This window comes from Citrus clementina, unplaced genomic scaffold (genome assembly GCF_000493195.1).
Source record: "Citrus clementina cultivar Clemenules unplaced genomic scaffold, Citrus_clementina_v1.0 scaffold_5, whole genome shotgun sequence".
NCBI lineage: Eukaryota > Viridiplantae > Streptophyta > Magnoliopsida > Sapindales > Rutaceae > Citrus > Citrus x clementina.
In genome coordinates, this window is record NW_006262201.1 from 5,888,944 (window position 1) to 5,911,752 (window position 22,809).

A 22,809-nucleotide genomic window follows, 5' to 3' on the forward strand; every position below is an offset into this window, starting at 1 on the left:
ATGAAGAGAACATAATGGATCGATGCTGAATCACATTTGAAATTTAATAGCAGTAATGATGTTTGCCCCTCTAATTTTACCTACACAGAAGGAAATAATTAAGAAGCATAAATGAAAATCTGCAATTTACAGTTAGAATATAGAGGGAAGTTTTTTTCGTTTCTCTGCTGCAATGTGTGGCTATATAGCCTCCTCTATTTTGCTATTCCAGTTGAGTCTATGTTGAGACTTAATTTTGATATTAGAAGCAACCAACAATTAGACAGGAATTTTTATAACCCCTTGAAAGTTTTGCTATAAATATACATTGCTAAATCTACTGCGCAAGTGGAAAACATCACACCAAATTTGTAACTATCATGTAAGAGTAAAACCTCACCCTACTCAATCCATCAGATACCGTAAGGAAATTTCTGGATTTCATAACGCCTCTCCATATCCTCAAAAGCGCGCAGCCTTTTTCTCAACTCCGGATGAGGCCAATATAACTCCAATTTGCATAAGCTCTTTATCCGCCATAGCTCTTCAGGAAGCTTTTTCAAGTAAGCACAAGGATTGATACTAAGTTTTCAAGTTTTGGCATGGCTCCTCCTCCCATTATCCACTCCTCCAGCCAAAACATTGATTTCAGGTGCAAAATCTTGAGCTGTGGAAAACTACTAACTCCGAGACAAGCCAGCTCTCTTCCATAATATGATTTCTGCTTCAGTTTCAGCACTTGAAGGTGAGGAAGCTTTTCCAGTGTTGGCATGGGATCCTTCTTTAGCTCCGTATTTGAAAAGCTCAGTTGGGTCAAACTTGAAGGAAACTGGTATTCGGCCAGGACTATTTGGGAGAGCTGGCGCATCTTGCTTTCATTCACCATCTTCAAGCATTTAAGTTTGAGTAGCTTGCATAGGCTCTTGGACGACCCAGATTGATAATAACTCAAATCTCCGTATATTCTAAGAGTTCGAACATTAGGAAGCCTAGCCAATATATCTGGTGTACAGCTACTAGAACTTAAGGCTGAGATGTAACTGAGACTTTTCAGGGAGTTGCAATACTTTCCAGGATGTGCAGGCAAAGTGATGCAGCCAAAATTTAGATGCATGAGTTTATCCATCTTCCAAATTTCCTGAGGTGTATGATCTATGTAGCTAGATGGCATATCTAGTGTATAAAGGTTTCAAAGGGTGAATAACGACGAAGGCAAGCTTTTCAGGGAAGGGATATTCAGCTTCAAATACTTTAAATAGAATAAATTTTCTATTGCAGATGGATATTGGTCGAGAACTAGATGACCCTAGCTCAATACCCTCAAGAATTTGAAATTTTTACAAATCATCTTACAATCTAAGAGGGCAAGATGGGTGTTTACGAAGGTTGTGAGTAATGAATTGTAGTACATGTCAGGAGGCTCTACAGAGTTAGAAATCAGAACAAGGATGTTTGGAAGCTAAGAAAGTAAAAGAAAATTTTAAGAACTAGAAACCTCTAGCTCACACGATTTTATTCATTCAACTGAATTAGTAAAACTGTATACAGAGATTGTTTATATACACACCTGATGCTCAGCTCAATTAGTTAACTAATTATAAAACTAATTCTAACCAGCTATAACAATTTCAACTAATCATCACATGAACAAGTGATTACATAACCACCAGGTGCCAACTGGTATGCCATGTCATCAACTCTTAATTGTAAGCTGGAGTTGCTGCTATCCTCTGCTTTACAGTCTAGGCTACTGATGTGAGCTTCCTTAATATCCCCTCTCAAGCTCAAAGGTCTACTGACGACATTGAGCTTGGATCTAAAGAAACTAAATTTAGAAAAAGATAAGGGCTTAGTAAGAACATCATCTACTTGTTCTTCAGTGGGTATGTATCTGATCTCCAATTCTTTTCCAAGCACTTTATCTCTAACATAATGAACATCCAACTCTATGTGCTTAGATTTTGAGTGAAATACAGGGTTGCGAGCTAGCTCCCCTGCACTTTGGTTATCACACCAAAGAACTGGAGTAGGTAGTTTAGCAATATTAAGTTCTGAAAATAAAGACTGCAACCAAGAAATTTCTGAGCTTGCTGCTGACAGGGCTCTATATTCACTTTCTGTGCTTGACTTTGCTACAATAGCTTGCTTTTTAGAAGACCACGAAATCAAATTGTTATCTAGGTATATACAATAGGCTCCAATTGATTTTCTATCGTTAAGATCACCAGCCCAGTCTGCATCTGAATAGCCTGTTAACCCAATTTCCAGAGTTGCATCCTTTCCAAGATAGAGACCATAAGTGATAGTTGACTGGAGATATCAAAGAACTTTTTTGCAGGCTAACCGGTGTTGTATAGTAGGAGAACTAAGGTACTGAATGAGCTTATGAACTGAATAAGCTATATCAGGCCTGGTGAGAATTAGATACTGTAGTCCTCCAACAATACTTCTATAGAGTGTTGGATTTTCGAATTCCTGACCCAATGGACCCCTGACATTTCTTTCTAGCTTCAAACCAGTACTAAATGGAGTATCAGACCCTTTGCAATTCTCCATAGATACTTTACTCAGCAAGTCTTTAATATATTTTGTTTGAGATAGATGCATTCCTTCATCTAAGTAACTGACTTCAACACCTATGAAGTAAGCAACTAACCCCAGGTCTTTCAAGGCAAAGGCCTGACTGAGTTTAACAATAAAATCCTCTAGTAGAGCATAATCTGGTCCAGTGACTAGGATATCATCCACATAAATCAATACTATGATTAAGCCCCTTGTATCATGTCTAATGAATAAAGATGTATCAGCTCTTGAATTAAGAAATTGCCAAGTTGTAAGACAACTCTTCAATTTTTCATACCAAGCTCGTGGAGCTTGTTTTGGACCATAGAGAGCTTTATTGAGTTTGCAGATATACCCTTCCCTAGTTACAAAGCCTTCTGGTTGTGTCATATATACATCCTCAGAAAGATCTCCATTGAGGAATGCATTATTGACATCGATTTATCTGACCTTCCACCCTTTCATAACTGCCAAGCTGAGCATTACTCTTACTGTTGAAGATTTCACCACTGGACTAAAAGTTTCTGAATAATCTACCCCTACTGTTTGGTGAAATCCCTTTGCAACTAATCTGGCCTTATACTTGCTAACAGTTCCATCTGTGTTATACTTTGTTCTGAATACCCACTTACAGCCTACTAGCTTGTAGGTAGAAGACATTGGCACAAGAGTCCAAGTGTTGTTGTGAATAAGTGCATCATATTCAGTTTGCATTGCTGCTTTCCATTTTGGATCTGATAATGCCTTAAGAACAGTGGATGGTTCTAAGCTGTTGTGAGTAGTCAGAAAGACCTTTGGTTTAAAAATTCCAGCCTTAGCTCTGGTTGTCATATGATGGGTGGAAATTGAAGGTTTAGGCTTAAATGTATATGTTGTACATGGTATTTGTGGTGCTGGTGACTGTGATGTAGGTGAAGACAAAGATGTGAAAGTCTGATTTGTAGGTGACTGACAAGGAGGTTTATTTGATGGTAAAAAATGATTGACAGGGAAGATATCATCTTGATCTGCTGCAGCAGCTTCAAGACTATTCGGATTGCTATTAGGAACTGACAGGGTAAATTTTTTAAACAGATTATATTGAAAATCAGAGGAAGTGTGTTTAGAAGTGGAAGAAAAATTAGGATCTGAAGTGTAAGGAAAAGTGGTTTCATCAAACAATACATGACTGCCAATATAAATCTTGCCTGATGAATGCAGACACTTATAACCCTTATGTAAGGGGTTGTATCCTAATAAAACACACTTTGAAGTATGGAAATGGAATTTATGATTATTGTATTCTCTAAGAAATGGAAAGCAAGAACATCCAAAAGTTCTTAGAAAGTTATAGTCTGGTTTGTGATGAAAAATTGATTCATATGGAGTTTTCATTGATATGATAGGTGTTCCTAATCTATTAATGAGATAGGTTGCTGCATGAAAAGAATCCCACCAGAATTTGATAGGTAATGTTTGAAGGAAAAATATGAGAGACAGTAAAGCGCCACGTGACGACCAATGGAATGATTCCAGCACGATCTGAGGTGCCCGGCTTGATTTGAGGTACCCCGCACAAATAGAGGTACCCCGCACAATTAGAGGTACCCCACACAAATAGAGGTACCCCACACAAATAGAGGTACCCCACGTAACTCGAGGTACCCGGTAGAACAAATGCAAGAGAATCCTCCGAAAATATCCGCCATGAGAAACGTCTCCACCTCTTAAAAGATATTATTCAATTTTGCTAGAATTAGGAATCAAGAACGTCGTACCAAAAGGAGGGGATAGCCGCCTGCTACCTCTGCCAAAAGTAAAGGACACTGTCGCAAGGATAGTGGTCCTCAGCCGCCTACCCGACAGCTACTGTAGAGGTACCCTGGACTACTCTCCAGCACGCACCACATTTCCAAAGGATGAGATACGCTGCGAACATGCACATAACGGCCCAAAAATCACCAAAAGGTAAAAGGACGTTAGCCAAAAAAGGTACGCCACGTGGCAGCTGAGGTACTCCATATATAAAGGCGCCCATGTTTCATTCTAAGGGAGGTCTCTCACTGACCATTAATACTCACACTCAAAAAAATAGGTTTTCTTCAACCTTAAACCCTAATTTACAGAAGGCTAGCCAGCTCTCTTGGCCATAAAAGCTTGAGTTTGCTAACTTGAGCGTTGGAGTGTGAACGCCGGGGTACTCCAGCTTCACCTCTAACCTCTATTTCACGATTTTACAGGCGTGAAGCCCATTGTGAAGGACACCCCTCTTTGTTTTGACCTTTCACCATTATTACCACTCCCTCTCCCCTTCTCACCTCTCCTAAATTTCAGGTATACCGTACCGCACACAACAAACCAGTGAGGTACCCCATCTCCCCCAAAAATATAAATTCATTGTTCAAGATAGATTTTGGCTTTTCCTACCCCAAAATCCATTGAAATTAATTGGCGCCATCTGTGGGGAGTCGCACAAAAAGCCTCATCCGCAGTTACCAACTCGTTGTTGTGTGTACGCCAGTACATGGCACCCGACGTACCTCCCAAAGGTTTAATGGGGGATCCTACGAGGATGAGAGATGACAACAACAGTGAAGGTAGTGATCTCGCAAGAAGGGTAGCCCGCATCAGCAAGGGCAAGGGTATCATACAATCGACGGGTGTTCGCCAAGATGAGGAACCTATTTTTCATAAGCGTTTTGAGGATCTTGCCCACGCAATACTTAGGGCGGTTGGATCTCGGGCACCCGAAAGTTCACTTCCACCAGTGACGCTAGATGCTCCACCACCTCAAGCGGGTGACCAAGCTATGGTCAGAAAAGAGGTACCCGAGGCCAGCAAACCAAAGCATAGGCCATTGGGTACCCGTTCTAAGTTTCAAACCGTGGGCTCTCGCGACGAGTGTTCCACCGCCTCTTGCAATTCCCGCAGCAGCCAGGGTACAAGGCATGCAAAGCGTACCCACGAGGATCTCCGTGAGAAGTTAAATGCCAAAAGGGCTTCTCAAATGAGAGCGACATCATTGGGTACCCCGGGGGTACCCCTCAAACTTGTGAAAAAAATGGAGAACCTAGAAGCCCAAGTGAAGCTCCTCTCCGAGAAGCAAAACATCACAGCTGCTCCAACGCCAATGACCTACCAATCACCATTCACTATGGAGATTCGAAAGGCTGCTCTCCCCGAGGCGTTCGCCATGCCTCAGATACCCCAATACTCGGGTACCACTGGGGATGGCAATGGGCACCGCCCGCAGCGGGTTTGCCATTACCAAACCCAAACCCGCATAAAATTTAAATTACCAAACCCACCCGCAACCCGCAGCGGGTTTAATTTTTTTTAAAAAACCCACCCGCAGCGGGTTTTAACAATTACCAAACCCGTAATGGTATCCGGTAGATTTTTTACGGGTTTCCATATTTAAAATCACAAATGTTTAATATATAAATTTATAATAATAACTTCAAATTTTATATAACATACTCAATTTTATATTTAAACAATGTAAATGAAAAATTAAAATTTCCGTATCAATTCAACACAAATTCTTAAATTTAAGTATAAATTACACAAATCTATTTAAAAAACACAAACTAGTATCTAAAAATAATAATTATATTTCATATTATCATTTAAAACAAGCTCCAAGAGAAGATATTCATTTCATTCACCACCATAAGCACCCATCCAACACAATGCCTGTAATAATAATTAAGATTAATAATTTCAAATACTAATTCGAAGGGAAATGCCTTTAGTTTTCTTTAGGTTATGACTTTAGAATAGGAGATGGGCCACATACACACATACACAACTTTGAGCCTTTGGCTATTTGGTAATTTGATTAATGACATTATTTTCTTTATACATTTTTAGATTTAAATTAAATTAAAAATATTTGGAAAAAATATTGCGGGTTCGGCGGATATCCATGCGGGTATCCACCGGATATAAGGTTAATACCAAACCCACCCGCATCCATGTGCGGGTTTTAATTTATAATACTAAACCCGTCCGCAACGGGTAAAATTACCCGCAACGGGTGGGTTTTGGCGGGTGGGTTTGGGCGGGTTTGCGGGTACAATTGTCATCCCTGGGTACCACTGATCTCTCGGAGCATGCTGAGCTATACCACGACCAAATGCTTATCAAGGGTGTAGATGAGAGCGCCATGTGTAGAATGTTTACACACACACTCACGGGCCCCGCAAAGTCATGGCTTCGCTTTTTGAAAGTAGGTAGCATATCTTCCCTACACCAATTGTTATCCGAATTTACTAAAGAGTTTTCCTACGCTTCCACTCAAGATAGGGTAGCCTCCAAACTTACTTTTATCAAGCAAGGGGAAGCCGAGCCTTTGGCGAAGTATGTGAGTCGTTTCCACCAAGAGGTGCTGCGAACCGGAGCATTTGGAAACCAATACACATTGACCTATTTTGAGAAAAATTTACGGTTGGGCAAGTTATGGCGTTCTTTTCAAAAGAAGCGCCACTTTCATATGAGGAAGCCCGTTCCCGAGCGTTGCAGCAGGTGGAGATGGACGAGAAATGCCAATTGAAGCGCCAAGAAGATAAGGCCGATGTTACAAAGAACAATGAGAAGCCCAAGAGGATGGAGGCCCCAATACCGCGGGTACCCCGAGCAAGGAGCCCTCCACGGGCTGCCCCGTGGGGACGAGGGTATAACTCACAGGGTACCCCAACCTCCAAGATCGCCACCGCCGGATCAGCGAGAGCCACCACCGAGGCCTCGGTACGAATCTTACCATCCACTGAATCGATCCCCAAAGCAGATCTTCTACCATATTCGGGAAAGCGACCTCCTTCGTCCTCTTAAGCCAATGAAGAAGTACCCCAACATGAAGCGTAGCCTGAAGTATTGTGAGTTCCATGAGGATTTCGGCCACAGCACAACCGAGTGTTTTACCTTGCGAGAGGAAATTGAATCTTTGATTCTTAGCGAGTACCTCAAAGAATTTGTCGCTGGCATGAGAGAAGCTCGAAAATCCGCGGAGCAGGATAAGGGCAAGCGGGTAACTAATGGTAGTCCTGAACAAGATGATCATGGGCGGACCGACTTTAGCGGGCCAATCTAGAAGAGCTATCAAAGGCTATGGTAGATCGTTGTTGATAACCACCAATATTGGCGGAGAAGTCAACCTTAATGAATGGGTACACCGAAGGTACCCCACTATCTCCCACCTATCCTTTTTACAGAAAAAGATGCAGAGGGTATCTCGTACCCCCATGACGATGTCTTAGTAATTACGTTGAAGGTTGCCACCGGTAAGGTAGCAAGAACTCCTGTAGATACCGGCAGCTCCGTTGACATCATTTTCAAAAGCGCCTTGAATCAACTATTGATTGAGTCGCCAAAGATCACTTCTTATGTTACGCCTCTTATTGGGTTCGCTGGAGATATAGTTATACCAAAGGGCATTATTACGCTGCCCATTGCACTTGGTAAGGTACCTCACCGTGTTGTTCACATAATTGATTTTCTTATTGTAGATCACCCGGGTGCCTACAATATTATATTGGGTAGGTCGTCCTTAGTAGCAACTAAAGCGGTGGTATCCATGCACTACCTCGCCATGAAAGTCCCGGCCGCCCAAGAAGTTATCACTATTAAAGGGGACCAGCAATCGACTCGTGGATGTTACTCCGTGGCCTCCAAAGTCACTTACCAAATAGCTTCTGATCCGCAAATGAAGGGGTACCCAAGTGGCAGCCAACCCACCTATTAGCAGCAAGATTTATCCGAGAAGCAGTGTACCCCGATTGGGTATCCAACATCGTTCTAGTTAGGAAATCAAGCGGAAAGTGGCGTATGTATGTGGACTTCACCAATTTGAACAAGTCTTGCCCTAAGGATAGCTTCCCGCTTCCCTGGGTGGACCAGCTGGTTGATGTAACAGCAGGGCATGAGATGCTTAGTTTTATAGATGCCTTCTCCGGTTACAACCAAATTCTAATGTATGAACCCGATCAAGAGAAAACGACCTTCATCACCAACCGTGGGTTATACTGCTAGAAGGTTATGCAGTTTGGTTTGAAGAATGTCGGGGCTACCTATCAGCGGCTAGTGAACAAAATTTTCAAGGAACAAAATTTTCAAGGAACAAATCGAGCGCACCATGGAGGTATACATAAACGACATGATCACCAAATCGGTGCATGCAGGGGAACACCTGGGGCACTTTAGAGATACCTTTACCGTTTTGAAAAGACACCAGATGCGGCTCAACCCTGAAAAATGTGCGTTCGGGGTTACCTCGGGAAAGTTTCTCGGATTCATGGTACAACAACAGGGGATTGAAGCCAACCCCAATAAAATTCGCGCGGTTCTTGACATGAAATCGCCACGCACCATCAAGGAGGTTCAAAGCTTGGCGGGCCGGATAGCTGCCCTGAGCCGCTTTATCTCCAAGGCTACAGACCGGTGTAAGCCCTTTTTCAGAGCTTTGAAGGCCGGTAAGAAGCTCCAATGGACACCCGATTGCGAAGAAGCTTTCCAAGAACTGAAGGGGTACCTCGTGAATGCTCCACTACTTGCCAAACCTGAGCCGAGAGAGGTGCTTCTGTTGTATCTCGCCGTATCCGAGCATGCCACCAGCTTTATGTTACTCCGAGAGGATGATAATGGGGTACAACGACCTATTTACTATACTAGTAAGGCTATGGTTGATGTCGAAAAGAGGCACCCCACCTCTGAAAAGATCATTTTAGCATTGGTTGTCTCCGCACGGAAGCTCAGACCATATTTTCAAGCTCACACCATTGCAGTCATCACCAACCTTCCCCTCCAGAAAATCCTCCAGAAGTTAGACATGTCCGGAAGGCTTCTCCGATGTTCCCTCGAATTAAGTGAGTTTGACATCATCTTCAAGCCTCGTTCGGCGATTAAAGCCCAAGCCATCACTGATTTCATTGCGGAATTTGCCATTGACTCGAGTGGTGAAGGTGATCTGAGGTACCTGTCAGATACCTCATCCACCGACGAAGGGGGCCAGGTCTGGGAAATATAAGTAGATGGTTCCTCTAACTCACACGGAAGTGGTGTGGGAGTTATTATAATCGACCCGAACAAGGTGAAAATATGCTACGCTTTGAAATTTGGATTCAAGGCTTCAAACAACGAAGCTGAATACGAGGCCATCTTAGCAGGGTTGAGGATGTCGAAGGCTTTGGGAGCAAAGAGGGTACACGTCAAGAGCGATTCCCAGTTGGTGGTAAGCCAAATTACCGCGCAATATCAAGCGAAAGAGGAAAACATGAAGGGGTACCTCGGAAAAACTAGAGAATTGATGTCCCAATTTTGCGAGGTTAAGGTGAAAAAGGTACCCTGACTGGAAAACAACGAAGCCGACACCCTGGCAAAAATGGCATATCTTGGTATAACTCAATCATCTGGCCCCATCATGACAGAACACATACCCGCACCCAGCGTTGGTCTCCTAGAGCCATTGGAAGTAGGATCACAGTCCAACGAGGTACTTTGGATGGAGCATATCATAAGGTACCTCAAGGACAGAGACCTCCCCTCAGATAAAAGTGAAGTAAGAAGACTAAAGTATAAAGCCACGCAGTACTGCCTGATCCAGGATACCCTATACAGAAGAGGGTTCACTCTTCCTTACCTTAAATGCTTGGGAAGTGACAAGGCCGAGTATGTCATGAGGGAAATACATGAGGGGATTTGTGGCAATCACTATGGAGCACAATCACTGGCGCAAAAAGCTCTCCGTCAGGGGTACTACTGGCCTACCATGCGGGAAGATGCCAAGAATATGGTACGAAGCTGTGACAAATGCCAAAGGTTCGCTAGGGTACCCCACCTACCCTCAGAGAAGTTAACAGTTATATATTCCCCTTGGCCCTTCGCTATATGAGGAGTGGACCTCATTGGCCTGTTACCTACCGAGAAGGGGTAAGCAAAACATGCAATCGTGGCGGTAAATTATTTCACAAAGTGGGTGGAAGCAGAGCCACTAACAAGCATCACAGAAAAGAAAATCACGGAATTCATTTGGAAGAATCTCATTTGCAGATTTGGGATCCCCTATGTAATTATTAGCGATAACGGCAAGCAATTCGATAATGAAAAATTTTGAAGTTTTTGTTCGGAGCTTGGGATAGCCAACCGATTTGCTACACCTGTCCATCCCCAATCTAATGGGCAAGTTGAAGCCGTTAACAAGATTATCAAAGGTATCCTGAAGAAGAAGTTAGAAGAAAGAAAGAGAGCATTGGTAGACGAGCTACCTAGGGTTCTGTAGGCCTACAGGACTACTCAAAACACCTCCACCTGGGAGACCCCTTTTTCCCTCGCATTCGATGTTGACGCAGTGATTCCAGCGGAGATCGGGGTACCCTCTCACAAGGTTGAATACTTTGATGAGGCTGAAAACACCTCCTTGATTGCTTCCGACCTTGATTTGGTGGCCGAAAAAAGGGATGGAGCAGAATTGAGGACAGCCATATATCAGTATCGCATTTCAGGTCTATATGAAAAAAGGGTACGCCCTCGATCCTTCAAGAAATGAGACTTGATCTTAAGAAGGGTAACTCAGAACACTAGGGTACCCTGCGAAGGCACTTTTGGGGCAAATTGGGAAGGACCTTACCGCGTCTACAAACCCGTTGGGACAGGTGCATACAGGCTACTCCACATGGATGGCACAATTGTGAGGCGCCCCTGGAACGCTACAATGCTATGGAAATACTACTAAAGGACAGTGTCTTAACCTTTAGTCTTTTGCTGTTATTTGCTTTCTTTAATGTTTTTATGTGGTAGGCCAAATAGGGTACCCCAAAATGCCCTATGTTGGTCCGTTGCAACTTTAGAGTTTCTTTAATTTTCAAATGAAAAGGATAGGAGGTATTGCAGTCTCTCATTCTCCTCAGGGTAACAAAGCTAAGTCATGTATTGATCAATGCTTTCGTTATCTATAAATGCATTTTCTTTCTCAACAAATATGATGTGGGTTCTTTCTTTATTTTTCATCACTTCGATCTTAAAATGCGGATTATATTCATTTATCGCCATTAATATACCCTTGCATCTGGTTATATGCAATTCTCGCCATACGCTTGTCAATTATGACTAACCTATCACAGGACCAGCCGGGGTACCTGATATGCCTAGATCGTGACGATCTATACGAAGCCAAGATGGGCAACGGAGTGAACAGCCCAGGGGTAGCCTTTCTGCGAAAGCGTGAGAAAGCTACCTAAACAAAGAGAGGGAGGGTCAAAAAGGACCTGAGGGTGGAGTAAAACCGGCATACCCTAGCGCCACGAGATTCAGCTTAGGTATGAGTACACCCACACCTCCGTCCCCTTACTTGAGCAAAGTAGGGGGTAAGCTATTCAAAAAAATTCAGAGAGAACTTTGAAAGAATAAAAAAGTGATTGGTTGGACCAATTGCGCTTTCAACGTTTGATCGAGATGTCGCAATGATATTTTGATTACCTATTTGTGGGGAATCCGCCATAGTTTCCGAGAAGGACATGCACCAAATTTGTGGGGAATCTACCTGATGTCGAATATTTGTTAAGGTACCAAGGGTACCCCATTTCAAAAAAAAAATGAGAGGTACCCTAGAGATTTACAAGATAACAATTTAGCCAAGCATTCATTTGCAGAATAACAAGAATGCAAAGTGCAAGAGGACTTGGTGGCATGGTATCATAATAAAAGAGAAGTCTCAATAATACAAAATATCCCAAAAAACCAAAAAGAAAGAAACAAGTTCCAAATAGCAAAATATGGATAGATCCAAAAAGATAAGGGCACTATGAAGCGGCTACACCGAGGGTGGAACACCATCCCCGCCTTCCGTCTTCAGAGGGTGATCAGCAGAGGACTCTGAGGTTCCCGGAATATGAGCAACCGAAGTAGGGGCATCTGAGGCAGGCAACGACTGAAGCACGCGGGGTACCCTAGGCGACCCGGAAGGGGTACCCGACCGTGCATGGGAAGACTTCTTCCTCTCTGCAATCGTCTTCAGAATCGTGGCCTTGTTGACAAATATCTACACGCGGGGTACCTCTAATTCCGGATCCACGCTCCACACCTCCGTCATGATAAGTGAGAACGCATCCTCCGCCATCGTCTTTTATCGGGATAACAGATCTTCGTTTGTGGCCCTCAACTCGTCACAATCCTTCTCCACTCGAGCTTTCTCCTCAGAAAGGCCAGTAATGCATTCCTGCAAAGTCTTGACTTCTCGAGCAAGCTCGTCCTCGCGAGACTGGCGACTTTGGAGCTCACCCCTTAACTTGTCGACTTCTGACTGGGCAGCAACAAGGGAGTCGAGGTCTTGAAGGCAGTGGCTGAGGCGAAAGGATGCCTGCGGGTCATAAAAGACATGTTAAATATATGTGTATAGAAATAGGATTAAATAAGTAAAAAAAAATGAATGGTGCACCCGGGGTACCCTAGGAAAGCCTACCTCTTGGGTAGCCCTAAGTGCTTGACCATAGCGCTGGCTCAAACTCATCTTGTCAGTCTCTTCAGCAACCTTGAGGTAACATTTTCAGCAGAGTAGTAAAAACAGCCAGCCAAGTGCGAAACCTCCTTGTTGGAAGCTGGGTCTAGGTCACCTTCGCGTAACTCATTGGGGAAAGCAGAAACCAGCCCAAATTTTCTCTTCCTCGAGCGAGGGGTACCCTTCGACCCGCTGTGGGAGGTACCCTGGGATTTCCCCTTTGGTCCGGGAGCTCGAGGTGGTCGGGAGCCTTTCTTAGGTACCGCCGAATCCTGAGATCCAGAAGCACCGCCCACTACCGCTTGGAAAAAGGCATCAAAAGCGTCACCCGCCGATTCCATAACTGCACCCAATGCACAAAAGTTATGTTAACCGGACCAGTACTAAGTACTACAAAAGCAAAAATAGGAAATGAAAAGCGGGAAAGTAAAATAAAGAATGCGGTGATAACGGGGTACCCCAGTCCCGTAGATAATAATAGGGTATCCCCCGACACCCGAATCATACATGAGTCACCCCCGGGAGTAGGTGGAGGACTTTGATCAATCAGCACCCGCTCTCCATAATCGGCTCTCCTCTAGCACATCACTACCCCTCTGTGCACTTCGAAACCTATCCACAAACTTCTTCACCTCTCTCCCCACTTCCTGAACTAGGCATGATCCTTTAGCCCATGTCACACCTGCAAGAGAATAAAGAACCCAAGGTTAGCGAGACATTCATGTGAAAAATTATGATAAAGAACCGTAAGTAAGGGAGATACTTACAGTCTACATTGAAGGAATGGAGAACCTCCACGGGGTTGCCCTTTTCACCCAGAGTCTCTGTCCCCCACCTACCCTCAGCAACAAACCATCCATTTCGGTAACCTTTTTTTAAGGCGGGGTTCCCCTCTACAATATGGCCATGATCACCCCAAGGGGAGTAGTAAGCAATACCGGGACCCTTAGATTTTTTGAATTGATAAAGGCCCCTAAACTCCTGAATAGAAATGTCCCGCTTCAAGACCTCCAACCATAACACATGTAAGCCCATAAGTGTCCTCCACCCCGGAAGGGACAGCTGCCCAGGAGTTACCCCCAAATAGCTAAACATTCTCATATAGAAAGGTTGGAGGGGCAGGCGGAGTCCTAAATCAAAGAGGTTAATATGGAGAGCAATCCCATCAGACTTCAGACACTCAGGTCGCTCATCCACATGGGGTACACTAAGTTGAACAGAAGGAGAAATATTGTATTTGGCTCTAATTTGTTCTAAATCCTCCAAAGTAGCTCTCCTAGTGCCTAGGGAAAAAAGGTTGCCATATTTTGAAGGTGTGGCAGGGGGAGATTTGGGAGGTCGGTCTGAGGAACGAGCTGGAACCTTAGGCTTAGATGACCTTCCCTTCTTTCGAGAATGGGGGGTTGGTCGTTTACTGGAAAAGCGGGGGCTGACACGAGGAGGGAGCTCAGAACGAGAGTTACAACTCCTAGAGGTACTAGGGGGGACCTATCCCCCTCGCTAATGGAGATGTGGGAAGGAGAACCCGCAGGAGGGCTGTCAACCTTCCTAGCCCCAACTGCACGTCACTTCCTCACGGGTCCCGTATGCTTCTTGCCCATCTACTTTCCCCCAACAATATATCCACCAAGCCACAAGTCTCCAACAATACACCCAACAATACATCCAACAAGCCACAAGTTCCCCAAGCAACACATCCACAACCCCCCAACAACACATCAAACAAGCCACAAGTTCCCCAAACAACAACATATTCATACCAAGCACTACCCACCACACATCAACCACCAAATGCAAACACCAACCACAAAATAAATAAAAAAACAGAAATAAATTTTTCTTAGAGTATGCAAAATAACGCCACTGTAAATGCGCCAAAGAAGGAGAAACGAGGAAGGATACCTGTGATTCACCAAATCGGCATATCAGGATTGATAATTGCGGGGAGACGAAGCTGCAGGCAACCAAAAATAGTAAGTAAGAATATGCAAGAAAGAAGAAGCTGTAAATTTATTTTATTTATTCAAGCACAAATGAAATTAGCTGGTTTATTTTATTTATTAAAAAAAAAAGAAGTGAAGAACGGAGAAGCTGCAGCAACCAGTGTCGGCTATCATGGTTGCAACCACCGAGAACCGACGCCGGTGATCGCGAGAAGGACGCCGGAAAAATGCAAAGGAGGACGCCAGCTAAAAAAAAAAGAAAAACGGAGGAACTACAACCACCAAACCAAACCAACGCGAGGGGGGAGAGCTGCAGCCACTGAACCGACGCCGGCTACAGCGACTGCAGCCACCAAATAGACATCAGCTGCAGCCACCAAGAAAAATCGACGCTGAAGATCGCGAAAAGGAGGGAGAGAAGGAGAAAGAAGAGAAAGAGAAGGAGAAAGATGAGGGAGAAAGTAAGAAAAAATGAATAAACAAGGAAGGGGGAGGATTACCGCGCCACCACCGGGTTGGATCTCGCCGTGAGCTGCTGGAAAACCGCCTTGAACCGACCAGATCTTGAGCCAAAACCGCCACTGTAGCAACCGAGATCCACGCCAGAAAACGCACCAAATGAACGTCGGCCGAGAGAGAAAGAGAAAGAAGAAAGAAAGAAAAGGAAGAAAGAAAAAAGAAAAGGAAAAAGAAAGAAAATGGAGAAAGAAAAGAGAAGAAAGAAAACGGGAAGAAGAAGGAAATAAAAGAAAAAAGAAGTGGAGAGATAGAATAAGCCTAAGGAAGACGACCAGGCTAAAAAAAAAGAGTAAAGAAGAAATTTTTACCTGTGAGCAATGTTGATGCAGTTAGGAGAAGAGATGAAATTTTGAAAGAAAAAGGCTACTGGAAATAATCAATTTTTGGGAGATCGTTTGGGGATTTTCAAAATAAATGAGAGAAGATTGACACACGTCAGGAGTTTTTTATTCAACCTGACAGAACACGCTACCCAAGAAAGGAGTTCAGGAATGTTTGCGTGAGATTGGTATTTTCAAAATTCAACCTGCATGTCAGACGGCTACCACTTCCCAAGAAAAAGGAGAGAGACATATGAAGACAACTGTTCGTTCCCATCGTAAAAAAAAAAAGTGGGAAAAGGAAAAGACAAAGAGAAGATTTTTAGTTCGAAGTACACAAAGTTTAGTCAAGAGAAGAAACTAAGCAAAGTACCCCCGGTCCAGCCGCATCGTCATGTGTCACTCATACAATGAGTTCTTTTGCCTCCAATACTTCTCGCCAAAAAGAAACTAGGGGGATGTTGTTTGAGGGAAAAATAGGAGAGGCAGTAAAGCACCACTTGTCGACCAATGGAATGATTCCAGCACGATCTGAGGTGCCCGACTTGATTTGAGGTACCCCGCACAAATAGAGGTATCCTGCACAAATAGAGGTACCCCGCACAAATATAGGTACCTTACACAATTAGAGGTACCCCACACAATTAGAGGTACCCCACATAAATAGAGGTACCCCACACAAATAGAGGTACCCCACGTAACTCGAGGTACCCGGTAGAACAAATGCAAGAGAATCCTCTGAAAGTATCCGCCATGAAAAACGTCTCCACCTTTTAAAAGATATTATTCGATTTTTTCAGAGTTAGGAATCAAGAACGTCGTACCAAAAGGAGGGGACAGCCGCCTGCTACCTCTGCCAAAAGTAAAGGACATTGTCCCAAGGACAGTGGTCCTCAGCCGCCTACCCGACAGCTACTGCAGAGGAACCCTGGACCACTCTCCAGCGCGCGCCACATTTCCAAAGGATGAGATACGCTGCGAACATGCACATAACGGCCCAAAAATCACCAAAAGGTAAAAGGACGTTAGCCAAAAAGGGCATGCCACGTGGCAGCTGAGGTACTCCATATATAAAGGCTCCCAGGTTTCATTCTAAGGGAGGTCTCTCACTGACCATTAACACTCACACTCCAAAAAATAGGTTTTCTTCAACCTTAAACCCTAATTTACAAAGGGGTAGCCAGCTCTCTTAGCCATAAAAGCTTGAGTTTGCTAACTTGAGCGTCGGAGTGTGAACGCCAAGGTACCCCGGCTTCACCTCTAACCTCTATTTCACGGTTTTGCAGGCGTAAAGCCCATTTTGAAGGACACCCCTCTTGGTTTTAACTTTTCACTATTGTTACCACTCCCTCTCCCCTTCTCACCTCTCCTAAATTTTAGGTACGCCGCACCGCACACAACAAACTAGTGAGGTACCCCATCTCCCCCAAAAATATAAATTCATTGTTCAAGATAGATTTTGGCTTTTCCTATCCCAAAATCCGTTGAAAATAGGTAATTTAGCTTGTACAAGAAGAGTAAGGCCTGATTCAGTAATATGTCTGTGTTTCTTTTCTACCAAACCATTTTGGTTATGTGTATAAGGACAAGAGTGTCTAAATTCTATCCCCTCTTCTTGAAGATAATTGGTAAAAGGTCTGTATTCCCCTCCCCAGTCAGATTGAAGACATTTAATGGGCTGTTCTAATTGTTTTTCAACCTGAGTTTTGAAAATTTTGAACACATGAAGAGTTTTATCTTTGGTTTTCAGGGGAAATATCCAAGTGAATCTGGTAAAATCATCCACAAAACTCACATAATATTTATAACCTTGTATGGAAACCACTAGAGCTGGTCCCCATAAATCAGTATGTAAAATGGCTAAAGGTTGTTTTGTTTTTGTTTCAGTTGCTGGAAAGTGTAATCTATGCATTTTCCCCAGTTTACAAGCATCACATGAATCAAAATCTTTATTTCCATTGATAGGTTTGAAAGAGGAACAAGACTGTATTACATGATTTAAGACCTTAGAGTTAGGATGACCTAGCCTCTGATGTAAAACAGAAGTGCTTAGAAGAAACTTAGAGTTCATACAAGACTCTGCTGCTACATTTTGCAAGCAGTGATTTGTTTTATTTGAATGACTAAAATTGACAGCTGAAAGCATTGAAAGAGGAACATTTAAGACATTAGACTCAACACTAGCAATATGACCTTGAAAGGAAGACTGAGGAGAAACTAATAGCAATCTGTACAAGCCTTTTTCAGTCTTGCCCTGCAGTATGATCAAATTCTTCACCTTGTCCTTCACAAAACAAAGTTTATCAGTAAACTCAACTATGATATTGTTGTCTTTGATTAGCTGGGAAATGCTTATGAGGTTTTTGGTTATTTGTGGAACTAAAAGTATATTGTTTAGTTTAATCACAGTGGAATCAGTGCAGTTGTGCATTCTCATAATAGCTTTTCCAATATGTGTAATATTTTAGCCAGCACCATTACCAATAATGAGTTTAGATGTACCTGCAAATGATTCAGAAATCTGCATATTGTTCATGTCATTTGTGAGGTGATGAGTGGCACCACTATCAAGGTACCAATTTGCATTAGATGATCCTTCCATGTTTGACAGATATGCTGATTTTGGATTCCTATTTGGAGGTAGTCTATAAGCTCCAGAGGTAATAAACTCTTCCAGCTTCCAGTATACATTGGCTGTGTGACCTATTTTGAAGCAAACTTGACAGGTAGGCTTAGAAGGATTCCACTGAGATTTAGGATTTCGAAGTGTTTTGCCATTATTGACAGCATTATTATTATTCCAGTTTCCTCCTCCTCCTCCTCCATAATTTCCTCTGTAACTATTATTTCCAGCACTTCCAACAGCAAAACCATTTCCTCTGTAACCACTATTTCCAGAATTTCCAGCAGCATTACTATAGCCTGAATTATATCCAAGGTTACCAAAACCTTTTCCTCCTGAGAAGTTTCCTCTCCTAGGTCCTCTATTTTGTGCAAAGTTAGCTTCTAAGTTGTGTTTAACATCCATATTAGCAAGCATATGAGTTTGTTGATCAATTCTAGCTTCTTGAGTTAACAGCATAGCATAAGCCTCATAAACATTCATTTTTCCAGTTCCTACTGGTCCAGTAATGTAAGTAGCAACAGAATTATAATCAGGACCTAGACCAGAGAGTACATGTAAAATCAAATCATCACTGCTTAGTGCACTTCCTACTGCAGCCATGTTATCAGCAATAGATTTCATTTTAATGAAGTATTCAGTCATTTTAAGATCATCTTTTCTAGTGGAATTCATCAAATATCTCATATGTAAGAGTCTATACTTTGATTGAGATCCAAATTGAGTTTCAACAGCTTTCCATACCTCCAATGAAGTCTCAAGGTTGAATACCAGACTGATGATACCTTCACTCATGGATGAAAGAAGCCAACCGAGAAGTATTTGATCTTGTGCTCTCCAGGTTGCAAACTCTGGATTCTCCACAGATCTAAGATCATCACCACATCTTTGAGCAGTATGAGAAGGAGGTGGAGTGATTGACTCATCGATGAATTTTTCAAGTCTATTTCCTCGAATTGAAGCAAGAACTTGAGATCTCCAGATCAAATAGTTGGTTGATCAAGCTTAACAGGAGTATTGAAAGTGAAATTGACGGTTGTTGAATTTGCAGCAGTGTTATGAACTTAATTTAAGGAAGAGGCAAGATTCACATATGCCATTGTGGCTCTGATACCAAGTTAGAAATCAGAATAAGGATGTTTGGAAGCTAAGAAAGTAAAAGAAAATTTTAAGAACTAGAAACCTCTAGCTCACACGATTTTATTCATTCAACTGAATTAGTAAAACTGTATACAGAGATTGTTTATATACACACTTGATGCTCAGCTCAATTAGTTAACTAATTATAAAACTAATTCTAACCAGCTATAACAACTTCAACTAATCATCACGTGAACAAGTGATTACATAACCACCAGGTGCCAGCTGGCATGCCATGTCATCAACTCTTAATTGTAAGTTGGAGCTGCTGCTATCCTCTGCTTTACAGTCTAGGCTACTGATATGAGCTTCCTTAATATACAGAAACGAACTTGGTCAGACTTTTATTATGAGGGAAAAGATTAAATGGTTTGAACGATTGGTCCCACATCATGATAAACTCCATCATATGAGCCAGAGTTGCTAATACATCCCACACAGTACTATTAAGCGAGCATGCTTTAATTGTGCCTCCAGCACTTCTCTTCTCCACTTGAATGAAGCCTCTATTGATTAGCTCTTCAAAGTACTTCTCAGCAGTTTCCTCACAGTTGTGTGGTATAAAACCTTGAGCAGTCCACAACTGATACAATTGCCTGGTGGATATCACAAAATGTTCATGGAATACAGACATATAGAGACAGCAGACTTTCAAATTGAAAGGTAACTCCAAAACTGATAACAATAGAAGTGAACTTGGTTGATACACCATTTCCTGCATTAGTATCTCCAGCGACTTACTTCCATGGTACAGCATTAAAAACAACCAATCTTCATGCTTTATTCTAGTCAATTGTCCTCCAGTAAGGACTGAATCAAGCCGAATCTTCTCTCCGCTTTCCAATTGGAACGAGATAAGGATGTTAGGATTACCAACCGTTAAGAGTATCCTGCTTCCATTCTGACAATCTGGAAGTATATCTCTAAGATCATCCCAGATTTTGTCAGAATGGATATCACCCAGGACAATGAAATACTTCTTATTTGTCAGGAAATCACGACAAATGGTTTTCTTCAGTTCATAATCTTGATCCATAAATGCACTAAACTCAGATGCAGGCATCCCAGACTTCATTATTTCATCCAATATCCTGTTGAAATTGTAGACTGGAGACAGCCTAACCCAAGCACGACAATCGAAATAAACTTGGCATGATTATTATTGTAAGTCTCACTAGCAAAAGCAGTCTTATCGAAGCCAGTGCTATCAAGAATTGCAATCACTAAAAGCTCAGGCTGTCCCTCTATCAATACATCTAACAACTGCTCCATGTCCCTCTTCTTAATAAACTCTGAACAAGAAAAATACGAAGAAGAAGAAGAAGAATCACTTGCTTCTGTTTGAATCTCCTACTTTGATTCATTGACATCTTCGCGGTTGGGGGGAAGTCGTTGTACCGGGTTTCTTATATCGATGATCTTATTTTGGATTCTTATAAGAGCATTGGAAAACTCCTTAGAAGTAGTAGCACTGCTTTCACTATTGGTTGTAGTGAATGTCTCAATGGCTCTCCCAGATTCATGGAAAAAGTAATTGATCTCCTTCAGAACGCCCAAAAAATCTTCTCTATTGACATGATCTTCATTGATCATTTGAAACATAAGCCAAGCCATGTCACCTTCATAGTTCTGCCTTCTGCGGCAAAGAAATTATAGTAATAATCTCGAATAGGATGTTTAGAATACGTGGCTTTAAATTTGTTGAATCCGGCAATATTCCTTCTTCACCTGCTAATAGCCTTTTCAACCTCTCAGAAAATAGTTGAAGGTTGGTGTCCATAGCTCCTTCTTGCGGTATTCTAGTATTATAATTAGAGCATTACTAATTATTCTTCACGAAATGATAGCACAAACATTAATGTGAATACATGATTATCAAATCAAGTCCTAGGGGCGGATTCAGAAAGTTAATTCATCGGAGACAAAATTATAATAAAATTAATAAATTATAAAATTTACCCCAATATTAAAAGTTCTTTATAAACTTGCCTCCATTGAAACAAAATTGGATAGATGCTCGTTTATCCTCTATATTTTGCATTAAGTATCTCTCAGTCTTTATATTTTAAAAAATGCCTCAAGATACTCTGCTATTAAATATGTTATACTTCTGTCCTTACTTTTTTTTTTACTTTTATAAAAATATCCTTACAATAATCTTAAGGATATTAATTTAAAATAACACAAAAAAAGTACTAAAGATACAAAGGACAAAAAGAAAATTATCTTATGGTAAATATTATTTTGTCCTATAAACTTTTTTCTTTTTTGTAGAGATAGTGTGTTATTTTTTATACACATACCACGATTGCTTCTATACCATTGAAAACTACATAGAGCCTTTTCACGTGCAAATTATTCAAGAACTCTACAAATTCTACAGGATTTTGCAGCCAAAACGAATTCTAAAATTCATAAAACTTATGTCATATAAAGACAAAGTGTCTAGTACTGTAACTAATTAATGACGAAATTTCTAAGCACTCAATAGATCATTAAAATCATCATTGTAGCTACGATTTTCTTCCTAACGTTTCTCCAATTCTAGATAGTAGATCTCTTTATTAAATGGTCAAAAATTAGAAAAGGGACTAAATCAAAAACTGAATTATGAAACTCGTTATGTAATAATCTAAACTTAACTTCTAATTTTGTAATAAAATAGATTAAAAATTAACATAAAAAATTATCAAACTATAAGTATAATTTATTTAGAAGAAAATCAAAATAATTCATAAGAAATTAATCACTTACCAAAGTCAAGAAGTGCAAGAGAACAAACGCAAGTTATTATTCCCTGTGCGTCGAACTTATGATAATCACAATGATCACTCAGATTAATAAATTGGAATCACAACTTTAGATCTAGAAGTCATGCTAAGTGTGTCTGCCATTAGTCCTTGCATGAAAATGTTTATACTCATGATTAATTTGCAGCTAGGACTTTGTAATTATCCGAATTGCAGTTTCAACTAATTATCTTGACTTTGGTCAGTGATTTCTTTTAAAACTCTTTTGAGTCTTTTTCTTTAAATAAAGCATGACGTTGGATCACTATTGACGTTAACTTGTGAACTACTTTAGTTGATCCCCTCAATATTAGAAATTATATTATATTGGAAATAATTAAGAGTGTTAAAATTATGAAATTTCGTAAAATTTCATAATTTTTTATGGTCATTTAAGGTTTCTAATTGTAAAGGCAATAGATTTCTGCAGAGCTAGCTGGTCTTTATGTGATTGGAAAAATCTAAG

At 41.6% G+C, this 22,809-nt stretch overlaps 1 non-coding gene and 1 pseudogene across 1 annotated transcript; both read right to left on the bottom strand.

The window, feature by feature from the left end:
* Positions 1-392: 392 nt before the first annotated feature.
* Positions 393-21,168, bottom strand: LOC112097821 (annotated as a pseudogene).
* LOC112098719 lies at positions 18,857-18,999 on the bottom strand. The gene has a single exon (XR_002905828.1). It is a non-coding gene; the product is annotated as a small nucleolar RNA Z247 (small nucleolar RNA).
* Positions 21,169-22,809: the final 1,641 nt, after the last annotated feature.